This window comes from Dicentrarchus labrax, unplaced genomic scaffold, assembly GCF_905237075.1.
Source record: "Dicentrarchus labrax unplaced genomic scaffold, dlabrax2021, whole genome shotgun sequence".
Taxonomy (NCBI): domain Eukaryota; kingdom Metazoa; phylum Chordata; class Actinopteri; family Moronidae; genus Dicentrarchus; species Dicentrarchus labrax.
Window position 1 is genome coordinate 26,128,344 of NW_026136705.1, and position 12,328 is coordinate 26,140,671.

Here is a 12,328-nt window from a genome sequence, read left to right on the forward strand (position 1 = left end):
AACAATCTCTACTGTGAGTGTCTGAATTCATCTTTGTTTTTAAAGGGTTTAAAATGTGGATTCTTTTGTTGTGTGGGTTTAGTTTTAAAAAATCCTCCTTAATAAGCCCATTATTTTACTACAGGTAGTAGTTCCCTAAATTGTATGGGTGGCACGAGAGGAAACATCCTCAGCTCATTTAAATCAGGGTTCATCTTTTATTGTAAATGTCATTGCAGCCTGCTTATTCGATTATGAGTTATGTTATGTCGAAAGTTAGTACGCTGGCTTGGACTGTCTGAAATGGAAAGTGTTCATGCTGTGGGATTTAACATTACATTTTCATTTTTGTATGTATAACTAGGAATTTTGGCTTGATGGTGGCCCTAGAGGGAAAGTAATGAAATGACCAAAACCATCAGGACACATCCAATGGAGAAAATTCATGGCAAGTTTCAAGTAATTTTTTCAAAAATTAAAAAAAAGTGTCAGGGTCAAGGAGGACATTGACCTGGTGGTGGTGATGGATGAAACGGTGGGGGGTCAACTTATCAAGAGTCACCCTGTGTGGACCATGAATATCCAAAGCAAATTCCATAGCAATCTGGCCAGTAGTTGTCAAAATAAAGCAAAGTGTTTGTGATTGATTGATTGATGGACAGACTGTCTGACAGACCTACTGACCAAGTGACATCAATATACTTGCTGTGCCCATTAGCAGGCGAAAACTGGGGACTGTGTAGAAACAAACATGCATACAATAAACACGATAAGTTTCTAATCAGTACTCAGTGGACTGGTTTGATTTCAGGACAGTTTTATTGATGATTTATTGATCTGGCTGCCTGACAAAGCTGCTGTCAGCAGTGTAGAGCTACTTTGAACAGCCTTATCAACACCAGCAGCCCCAATCGTCAGCATGATGGAGAGGTGGGGAGAGAAAGCGGCGGAGGAGATAGGAGACAATTTGTGGGACAGGCAGTGATGGAGGCGAGTATGAAGGGATAGAGAGGCAGCAATGCAGAAAGACTGAACAGAGTTAAGCATGTTTACTCATTCATGTCAGTGCGTGTGTGTGTGTGTGTGTGTGACTGAGGGTGTAGGGAGATAATGAGGTAATGGTGCTCAGTGAAGTGTGACGGAGAGACGAGGGAGAGAGCGATATGAAGAGGGAGGTTGAGAGGGAGACAGACGACAGAGGACAAAAGGAGCTAATTAAGTGTTGCCATTTAGAGATGTTGAGCCATCAGTGGGAGCTGATCGATCCAAACGTTTTTCTGAAGAGGAGAGGACCAGATGAGTCACATTTACTGTGTGAGGACAAAGTAAAGATCGTCTACAGTAGCTTTGGCTATGTATTTATTGGCCTCTGAATTAAGTTATAAACTGGAAAATGTAGTCGGTAGCTTCACTTAAAAGCCCATCAGCAAATGTAGCTGTCTGTGATCTGGCCCTCAGTTCATTTTAAGGGTAGGCTATATATAGTAAGTTCACTGGTACAATTAAATGAATTAAGCAACAAAAACATGGCAAAGGTGTCGCAAAACATTTAAATAGCTATTTGATGAAGGAATAAGACTATTTTTTACAATTTCCTCCTTGCTGGATTAACATAGTGATAGTATAGAGAATAGTGTTTGCATTTGTTTTTGAAATATTTAGTTAGTGCTACTGTAATATGCAGGGTTGAATCAAGTTAAATTCTACCCTTTTTAACCCCATGTTTGAAAGTTTAGCAAAATGTGTGGAAGACACAGGAGTTAACTAAGGCTGATACATCATGATACACACAAAAGATAAGAAAAATGTTTTTGGGTCAACTCCTCACTCTGACAGTATTACTAGTAAGTAACCTGTAAAAAAGTATGTCCTTCTCTAGAGTTTATTGTATTGTTTTTGTTGTTCGTTCAATTTTCTGCTCATGCATATTTATTTGATATTCAGTTTTAGAAAGAGCTTATATTTAGAAAATCAGCAAACCACAGGGATTTAATTATCGCTACTGGTCTGAACTCTGAAGTATGATCTGCTCTCAAACTTAGCACAGCTAAAATCTATCAGTAAAACTCTGTAATGTAGCTAAAATTATGAGATATTTAGGGACAGCATCTCTTGGTTTTTAGGCACAAGTGTAGTATTTGACTCTTTGCAGGCAGGTAGCACAAAACTGGGTGGCCCCCATAGGCCATCTGGTTCTGCAGCCTAATAGAGCTTAACACATGAAAGACTGACTACCTCAATCAGAATAACCGCAAAACATGATTTAAGAAATGTTGTCCACTCTTCTAAATAATAATGTATAGTAGATTCTGTCATTTGTACATAGTGACATACTGAAGGCTATGCCGTTCGCTGTACATGCATGGTCTAAGACCTTGCCTTACAAAAAGCTGAAATTACCTTGTCGAGGTCTTGAAGGAAAGTATTCTTCAATTAACGTTTTCTTTAATATAAAACCTTGTGATTCTGGTGGCAACTAGTCTAAAGGATATTTGTCTTATTTCACAGTTCCAGGTGAATGTTCGCATACTTTGTAAAAGTTAGATATTCAGATGTTATCTACACACAGAACACCGTCATTAAGATTCTTCTGATTCTTTCTTGATTTAATCTGTTAAATATAAATATGCCCTGATCATAGTATAACAGGAATGCTGTTCTGAGCCATTTCTGTTTGCTTATTCAATTTATGGGAGAATGAAATTACACTTCAGAGAGAGAGTTCTAGCATAAGAAATTAACCATCTTTTTTAACATCTTGGTTTAACACACTGGACTGATTCTGCTTGTGATTTTTATGGATTGAATCTGTAGTAGTAGCATAGAAGTGAAGGTAATCAGATTTGGTTGCCTCACAATTGCATTTCTGCTTTTGCAGATCATGTGGTTACACTGTAGCCTCGCATACCTGGAAGGTCACATTTTATTTTCTCTAATGAGATGCTTTCCACCAGTCCTACATCCAGTTGGGCCAATCACAACTGTTTAATTAATATGTGGTTTGAGGTTTTATTTGATGACTGTATAGAGGAGGGCAACCTTTTGGCAGTTGAGGCATTTTCGAACACAACCTGCTGCAAGTTTTTGTTAATGTGTTTGAACGTCCTTCCAACAGGATTTCGTAAGTCTGGGGTTTGGAATGAGTTGCTGACTCGCCTGAGGGAGTTGAACTATCTCAGGGTTTTGTTTATAACAAAAGGTAAGATGGAGTGTGAGATTGACAGGCTGATCAGTGCGACATCAGCAGTAGTGCGATGTCACTGGACTCTCATTATGAAGAAACAATATTCAAACATTATTTATATGCAAGTGCCAAAGCTTAACATCATTGACATCCCCAACCTTCTCTTGTTTTCTGTTCCTAACAATGCAGAAAACACTGACCAACAACATCCCTCACTCCCTCGAGAACCCCTTTTTTAATGATAGCAGCAAAAATTCAAGTTGGCACAGGAAGAAAATTGATAGAGAGTGATGGAGTTCACAAGGGCATTGGAATATTTTGCTGAGGGAATAAACAAGCAGCTCCAGTCTTGGTGGTGTGCCAGAGTATCTTGGGATTAATCCACCACCCTGGAAACAGAGCTCAGCATGCCATGTTGGATCCACTGTGTCTTAACACTAATTGAATTTTTAAAAAATGCATTATAGAGAGGATGTTGCTGGCGGTGTTTGGGGTGGAACCGTTTATGTGTGAGTTTGTGCAGGAAGCCCAAATGCAATCCCAAATAACTCATACAATTGGCATGTGTTATTATGTTTTAAAGGTTTAAAGGCCCTATCTGTAATTACTGGCCATACATTTGAAATATATTCTATACTAAATTACAATTGCAAAAAATATTAGCCTGTTTTATAACAGTGTTTATACATTTTCAGAAAATATTAAAACACAAGGGTATAAGTTCATTCTTGACCTTTGGAAATGTGTAGCAAGTTCAAATCTAAGTTCACTAACTGTAAAACTTTCGAGCTTTAGGAGCTTTCAATCTCTTGAAAACAAGTACATGGATTTTTCTTAGGCTTGATTATTTATGACAGAATATGATTATATTTACATTTAATTGTTTAGTGCTAGTCCTTCTTTTAAAAGGCATGTCAATCAATGTATCTATTGAATACTGAGACTGTCAGTAAGTCACTAGAAACAGCACTGATGGCCTGCTTTTTTGTTTCACTGACAAGAAACTTGAGTATTAAGGGTAACATCGGTATTTTTCAACGTGGACCTTATTTTCCCATGTTTTTGTGTTAACGTGACTAATGGAGACAACATTTTTTTAATTTGATCCAGTATTGAGTGAGGGCGCAACAGACTGCAGCCGCAAAACAGACAATGTAGGCCTTGAGGGTAATGGCACACTTTCAAAGTACGTCCAATAAAAGTGCTTGTTTTTGCCACTGATAGCCTCAGAGTGTCTTATAAATTAAATATATCAAAGTTACGCTTTAAGAAGTAAAGGAAGTTGCTTGACATTACACCACTGCAAAACCATTTAGACAGGAGGTACTACTGAGTCTTGAAATTTCATTTTGGAAAGTCATAGGAGAGTGTGAATCATTTTTTTATGTATTTGCATAAACTTATAGGCAGATCTAAAAAAATATATTTGCATAAACAAAGGCCACATGTGTTTTTGTGAAGGTGCTTGTGATGTAGTGAAAAACCTGAATTGACAAACTACTCCTTTAAACACTCCCGTTGGTTTCAGTTCACTGGACATACATCAAAGTGAGACATTAGCTACAAACACATGTACATTTTATCAATGACATTTTAAATGCACACAGACACTCTGACAAGAGCCTGAGGCCAGCTGCCGTGCCTTTCATCTGCTAACCGCTAATTCATGTTTGAGTATGGCCCCATGTGAGCAGATGAAACACAGCCGGGCAGCTCCAGCACCGTCCGCCAGAGAATGAAGTGAGTGACAGACAGTGCAGGGAGGTAGAAAAACAGAAAGGGATGGATGATGGGAATTCAGGTGGAGTCTAGTCTCTTCTGAGTAAATGGCCTGTATTTTCACCAAACTGGTACATGATGAGCGATTCATCCCTTTACTCCATGCTGTGAAATGACCCCGACATCCACGATGCCTTAGCCCTCCAATCTACTTTGCTTCAAATTCTAATAAAGACTAATGTGTTTGCCGACATCAGCTCGCTCTCATTAGCGTGATTAATTGCCTCCTTGCTTTCGGTAAACAGTATGAGCTGTATTCCAATTTATTCAGTGAAAATTAACCAATCATAATTAAATGCTCTGATCTTTCTCCCCCACCTCTACCCATATAAGCTCTCTTCACACACGGGGCGAATGTTCGTTGATTAATTTTGCCTCGTTTCCTGTCATTAGTGGGATGATGTAAGCGTCACTTTGTGTAGGACGAGTGTTTATAAAGAGCCAGACTCAGGCTCGTAATGGTCAGTTTTTAATGGCTTGATTTATTGCAGGAGCATACAGGGAGGACAGCTCGCCTTTGCCTCGCAGTTTGACGCCGACCTTATGGAGCCTTTCTGCCCTTGTTGCAATGTCACACTTTACACCTTGTAGGTCAGCTGCTGTGCAACACAAAAAACACAGTAACAGAAAATAAAGATGACCTTCACTGGAGTCCAAGAGAATCTGAAAAGGAGAGACAAAGACGTCGCATAGATCTTAAAATCATGGATGGAAAGATCAAGGGATTAAATTTGGGATATTTTTTGATGGGATGATATAGAGGGAGGTGGAAAGAGATAAAAAAAAGGTGATGGCTTTAAACAACATCACAAACACTCATCTTGAAGGGATTAGATTGAGGTGAGAGTTGGTTATTTGTAGAAGTGATCGCTGCATTCAGGCCTTATTTCAGCCTCCAACACTAAACCTGCATCCTCATGCTGCACAGTGTGATTCCGGGGGGGGGTCCTAGCATCTGAATTGATTGTTAGAGTCGTGCATCCGCTGTGTATATATCCGCTGTTTTCGACCTGGGATTGAGACTCAACAACCACCTACCTTTCTCCAGAGTGACTGAACCCACGTTTAACTGGAGACTCTAAATTGCCCGTAGGTGTGAATTTGAGTGTGAATAGTGGTCTGTCTACTACTGTATGTGCCAGCCCTGTATGGGGCTCCAAACTCCTGTGACCCTGCACATAATAATAGGAATTACAAACCATGTGGTGCGGGTGATACACCAGTCCTTCACATTAACTTCTGTCGAGTGATGCAGTCACAAATTCCATGCATGGAAGGGATTGGGATGGGTGGATTGGTCAAACAAACACTAAACCTTCCCCCAGGAGACCACATTTAGTGCCAATGTTGATATATTTTAACTTACATATGTAAGATAACTTATGTAACATATTTAGCTTGTGCTGCAATCTTTTCCTAAAGGTAACCAAATAGCTTTTGTGCCTAAAAAAAAAAAAGTAGTAGTAGTAGGAGTGTTTCTGTTACTGTGGTGAGGTCACCAGACTTCTTCTTTTTCTGCATATTCACAGAAGTGGACCTACATCCTTCAGTCCTGCACGCTCTCTCTCCCCTTCAGCAAATTAAAAAAATGCATCAAAGACCTCTGAAGGACAGTGGCTTTAGGGGGCGTGGCCTCTACATCTACTGGCATGATTGACAGACTGACCACAGCAGTGTAGCAGAAACAGTGGCTGTTAGTCAGAGCTCATGAGCAGCTGCTGTCAGACTCTCTGTGTCCATGGAAACACAGAGTGTTCTGGCTGGAAATTTAACAGTCACATGAAGCACTTCGACGTTTTGATGGTTGTGGTACCTGTATTCTAGCTAAGCTAACGGCTGTGTTGTAGCTGAGCTAACTCTCCAGTATGTGTGTGTGTGTGTCAGTGGGGGGGACTGTCAGTGCATGGGATCAAGATAAAGCACAAGTCTGAACCACTGTGCCAGAATAGACAAATACTATGTAGAGGGTTAGCAAAAAGGTCTGGCATAAACTACTGTGAATTATGTGTCTGGATCATTAGTACACATTTGAAAATTAGTGCAGTGGCCTCACAGACTCAGACAGGCTGTGAGTTGCCCTAAACAGTCGACTCTATCTCAGCATTTGTCTTAAAACATAGAGGGTGATTTAAAACAGTAGATGGTGTGTTGATCCATTTCAAACCCACAAAACGCAGATTCTCATAAATTGAGTAATAATGTCAATTTTAACACCAGCTTTGATGTGTTTCATCATAGTCATATAATTCACTTTACAGCTCATAAAACACGTACCTCTTTAATGGGAAAGATTGGCATATCATCTGCACACAATATTGGACTTTGGTGTATGCACTGCACACACGTTGAAAGTGTAAAGTAATGTTGTTTGTACACAAATTGAAGAAAAAAAATGTTTTTTTGTTTTTTTTATCCGAAATAGGTCAATATAGAAGAAACACAAAGAACAGTGGGGAGTGACACTAGGATGGATGGAAGGATAGAAACAAGAAGGCCTGGCTCTGTGGAGTTTGGAGATTTTTCTTTTTTCAGTGTCCCCTTTTCATCGCTGTCTCTTCCCTGTCATTTTGAACATTGTTCAGCCATTGATTTTCTGCCTCCTTCACAATATAATAAAAACAAAACAATTAACAGTTATTTTTCCGTCTACATATATATTCAAAGGTAGCCTTTCAGAAGACTTTTTGTTTCTTTTCTTCACTGTCAACTTCAGCTCAGTCAGATCTGCAATTGGCAGGAAAGTAAATAAGGTTACCAACGGATAAAGTCAAAAGGTCAACTTTTCAACTTCCCACAGCCTTTCTCTCTCTCTGTTCTTGTCAACAGGCAGCACTGCAGCTTTTTGTAAAGAAGCTGTCAAAGTTGTATTTCATGTTTTGACTGCTTTGGGAATGATTTCTATTCAAACCACTGAGAGCCCTCAGAGTTTGCTCTTTTCCTCGAGAATGCGATTTTACACAACAGCCTCCCTAATTGAGACAAAATAGGTTTGCTCCGTTTTCACAAAAATATGGAGTTTAGATACCCAACCCTACTGTCAAACTCTATGGGACAATTGAGATAATCATCCAAGAATCATGAAACACGGGACGTGATGGTAAACTGTCCATTGTGCCAATAGATGGTATGCACATGAGGTTTGCCTTGATGTTGAGAGTGGCATGAGAGCTGTATCTCAGACGTGGGACAGCTGTAAATTTCGGGACACATCATCAGTAGTGTACCTTTGAATCGGGGGTGTTTCGGCCTTTCAACACTATACACTCTCATCAAAGGTGGCCAGCTACAGGGTGATCAAACCTGAGCTTGTGTCCCATGCCCAACGTTGAGAAGACAGATTGGCTGGAATCGACTTATGTCTGTTGCATCCTTCTCCTTGGGAATTAGCACCCCTACAGCCATTCACCACGCCTTAGGTATTATTCCCTTCTGCCACACTATTTTCATGAACCTCCAAAGAAAGCGTAGAACATCTGGTGCGTTCTTGTAGAGCTTATACGGTACTCCATTCGGCCCAGGGGCTGATGCTGATCTTGCGCGTCGTACTGTACTCTGTACTTCCTTCCATTTTGGAGGGCCAGCCTCCAGGTTGAATTCAGGAGGTTGAATAGGTCGGATGTTATGTAGGATAACTATCTGTTCGTGCCTTTTCATGTCATGGTGGACCTTTTGCAGATGTTCTTCCAGTTCCTGCTTTGGAATTTTCAGGGTTCCGCTTTTTTCCTTAGCAAAGAGGTCTTTGACGAACTTGAAGGGGTTTTTATAGAACTGTGTTCTTGTGTGTTCCTTCTTCTTTTTGCAAAGTTTCCTCATGTTCTCTGCTCTTCGCAAGGTTGCCAACCGACAGATCAAGTCTTTTTATGATTATTCAACCAAAGATCAACAAAGATGAAAAACATCTTCCTAAGAATTATAGACCATAATTCATCATAAAAAGAAGATTAATAAAAGGAAATGGATAACAAAGGAAGCATTTGCTCTTCAGGGAGACCATTCAACCAACCTGTTTATGACTAATGGTAGCTTAATTTGCCTTTTGACTTAATTGTAGTGATGGGTGTGAATTGATTAGGGTGGCAGTCACAGGGCTCATTGTTGTTTGACGGTGCTAAAGCTTTACTTTTTACAGTTTGGCTAGAACGATGCCTGCAGCATTTGTTGGGGAGGACAGGTTCGCTGCGATAAGAGATTTACTTTGCAAGAGCAGGTATTTATTTTAAGTAAGAGCAAACACCATTCGGAGAAAACAAAAAAATAAATAAATAATGCATGCAGCAAGAGGAACAATTAGCTGGTCATTAGGCCTCAAAGAGGAGATTCAAGTATGTTTGATTTGCTTTGTTTCTGCCTCTTTTCTCCACGAAACAAATTGTCTGCTCTTGGTCATTAAACCAATTTGTCATCAACTATTTACTGATTGATGAAAGATAACTTTGTTTTATTGGCTGACATTTGTCATGCATCAATAAAGCAACACTTTCGTTTGTCAGTCTAATTCATTACCCATTGTGTAATGTGAATGTTCTGTCTGTAATGTCTGCATCAGAAATAGGAAAATCCTAAAGACAGGAAACTGAAGTTATTTTCTCCTGTATGAGAGAAGTTTGTTTATGTAATGGCATTAAGGGTCATGTACATCTTCCTGAGTCTGTCCTTCACTGCTTCTGCAGTAACCATTCATCCATTCTCTAAACCAGTTATACTTGGTTGCAAGGGGCTGGAGCCAATCCTAGTTGCCAGCATACACAGGCACAAGAGTCAAGGTACATGCAGGATAAGTTGCTATCACAGTAACCACTGCACTGCAACCTCTATGCTGTACAACTAAACACACACTTTAAAGGAATTCCAGACCCATCCCAAGTTCTTTTAAGAGTTAACATCAGATTTTGTTTTGGTGCCATCTTTTGAAGCGTATAGTTCTCTCTACAGCCACCACTTTGCTGCACTTTGATTAAACAATCATACAAGACTCAAAAAATGCAAAGCAGACAAGATATAAATGGCTCTACCCTCTTCGCAGAGCACCTAAAGGTGGCGCTGGAGGAGTATATGATGCGGATGCCAAAGGTTCGTATCTTGAGGACCAAGAAAAGGGAGGGCCTGATCAGAACTCGTCTGCTGGGAGCCGCCGCCGCTAAAGGAGAAGTTATCACCTTCCTGGACTCCCACTGTGAGGCCAACGCCAACTGGCTGCCTCCACTGCTGGGTGAGAAACACAGATGTGCACGCACACACACACACACACACACACACACACACACACACACACACACACACACACACACACGTAATATATTTCTTCGACCCTTTCCCGCTAACCATAACCCTAAAATGAATTGCTAAAACAGCCTCACTTTCTAAAGTGTTCTCTTTTCAAAAATGTACTCTTTTATGCTCCTTATTTCTTCAAAAATGTTCTCACTTTCCAGAATTGTGCACTTTATATAATGTTCTTTATTTTCTAAAAATGTCCTCAGACAAAAAACAATGGTTCAGCCAGACTGACAATTTAAAAGGCGGAAAGAGACACAGACACCTCTGAGCAAAAGTGAAATAGGAATAAAAAAAATCTCCAGTCACTGGTAAAAAGAAGCCTAGCATCAAAATATGTCCAGATTTAAATAGAAACAGCTTTCTGTTTCAGTTTCAAGTGCACAATAATGCAAAAGCTACAATTAACCGGTGTGGCTCTAGCAAAGCTATTGTTAAAACTTAACTCAAACTCAAAATAACACTAGAAGGTTAGTCTGGGATTAGCACTATTGGAATTGGATCACAGTCGGAATATCAGCTGAACAGACAAATCACAGTTAAAATCTATTTGATCTAACCATGACTGCTGAGAGCCAAAAGAAAATGTAGTTCCCCAACAGCTCACATCAGCATCAGCTTCTCAGCTTCAGATTGGCTGAAACCCTCACCCTCACAAGGCCAGATACTTTGTATATTTACGTTAATATGAATTAGAAGAGTGGTTGACGTCATCTGAAATCAATATCATGATTGTCACATTCACTTCAGTAATTATTGAAACAATATAGTATAAAATACACCTGTGCACAAAATTATCCATCCTCAAAGTGGAGCATCTTTACTCAGAATATGACTCATATGTAATTTTACATATTCCATAGTAGATGTGTGTTTATTAAAGCAGTTTAAATGGGCTCCATTAAATAAGTTAAATTATATTTTAATATAACTTTTATGGCTTCTGTTATCTCATTCCATCTGCAGAGGTTTCCATCTGCAGACAGTATTTGCTTGTATAACAGACTGCTGTGTTTTAAACAACGTGCTTCATCCTCCAGATTGCAGTTGTGGAGAAAAGGTGACTTTGGTAAACAAAACACAGATTGCTTGGCTGTTGAAGAGCTATAACATTTATTTGCTGACCAACTGTAACTCATATTAAATATGGCCTTTATGCTTGCAGCCCCACTCCAATATTTTCTGAAAATATTTCACTTGAAGCCATGAAGAAAGCAGACACCCCAGCAGGCATGAACCATCACCTTGTCATGTCTTTGTCTTGTTACAGTTGAGGCAGCTTCCAGGGCTGTCTTCTGCTTTGCCCTCCTCTTGCACAGACACTGTTTGACAAACACTGCAAAGAAGAATCACTTATATGGATGACCATTGTGGCTGTCTTCCGCCATCTTGTCTCTTGCAAGGTCCTTCTCAAAATCTCCTCACTTTTGCAAAGAATTTCAAATTTTCCCACAGGTCCTATTTTTAAAAATAATGTCCTCAATTTCCAAAATGTCCTTACTTTCAAGGTCCTCTCAAAGATTGAAGTAACAGCATGCGCACACACAAACACACACACACACACACACACACACACACACACACACACACACACACCATCCCTACTGTGAGACTGAACGCCTCATCTTCTGGCTGACGGACTTGCTCACAAACAGTCACTTTCTCAATTACCCTTTTTCCATTAAGGGCCCATGTTCAGCTCTGTCTCCCAGCATGGCGCCGTCCCACATGGAGCCATTTCACAACAAACCTTCTGACCCACGTTACCGCTATGTCAAGCTGTTCACAAAGTATTTGGGAATAGAATATGTGTCTGCCAGTGCATAACATAAGCAGGCGGTTGTTGTATTCATTACAGCACAGTGTGACACTTTGAATATTAATAATGGAGAGGGGGGGTTGAGACTGTAACATAATGATGAGTGAAATTGCATTTGACATACAGGTTTGCATCATCTGTGGCATTTGAATGACCACAATAAATTAATATATAGTCTACAATTTTAAACAAAAAAGATCACACTTTAAGGCCCTACTTAATCTAAATGCCATCTAGTCATAGAAACTGTCTGCACCCTCACTCATAAATTACCTTAATCGCCATAAAATGGT

The 12,328-nt window shown here is 39.8% G+C and overlaps 1 protein-coding gene across 2 annotated transcripts in view; it reads left to right on the top strand.

Moving 5' to 3' along the window:
* The window catches only part of LOC127363484 (polypeptide N-acetylgalactosaminyltransferase 10), a 329,736-nt gene that overhangs the window by 36,387 nt on the left and 281,021 nt on the right, over positions 1-12,328 (top strand). The window contains exon 5 of one of the 2 annotated variants that reach the window (XR_007884870.1): positions 9,966-10,151. The exons of the other annotated variant lie outside the window; for it this stretch is intronic. The gene's annotated coding sequence lies outside the window, so the exon portion shown is untranslated. The remainder of the gene's footprint in view (positions 1-9,965; positions 10,152-12,328) is intronic. 2 annotated transcript variants of the gene reach the window in all.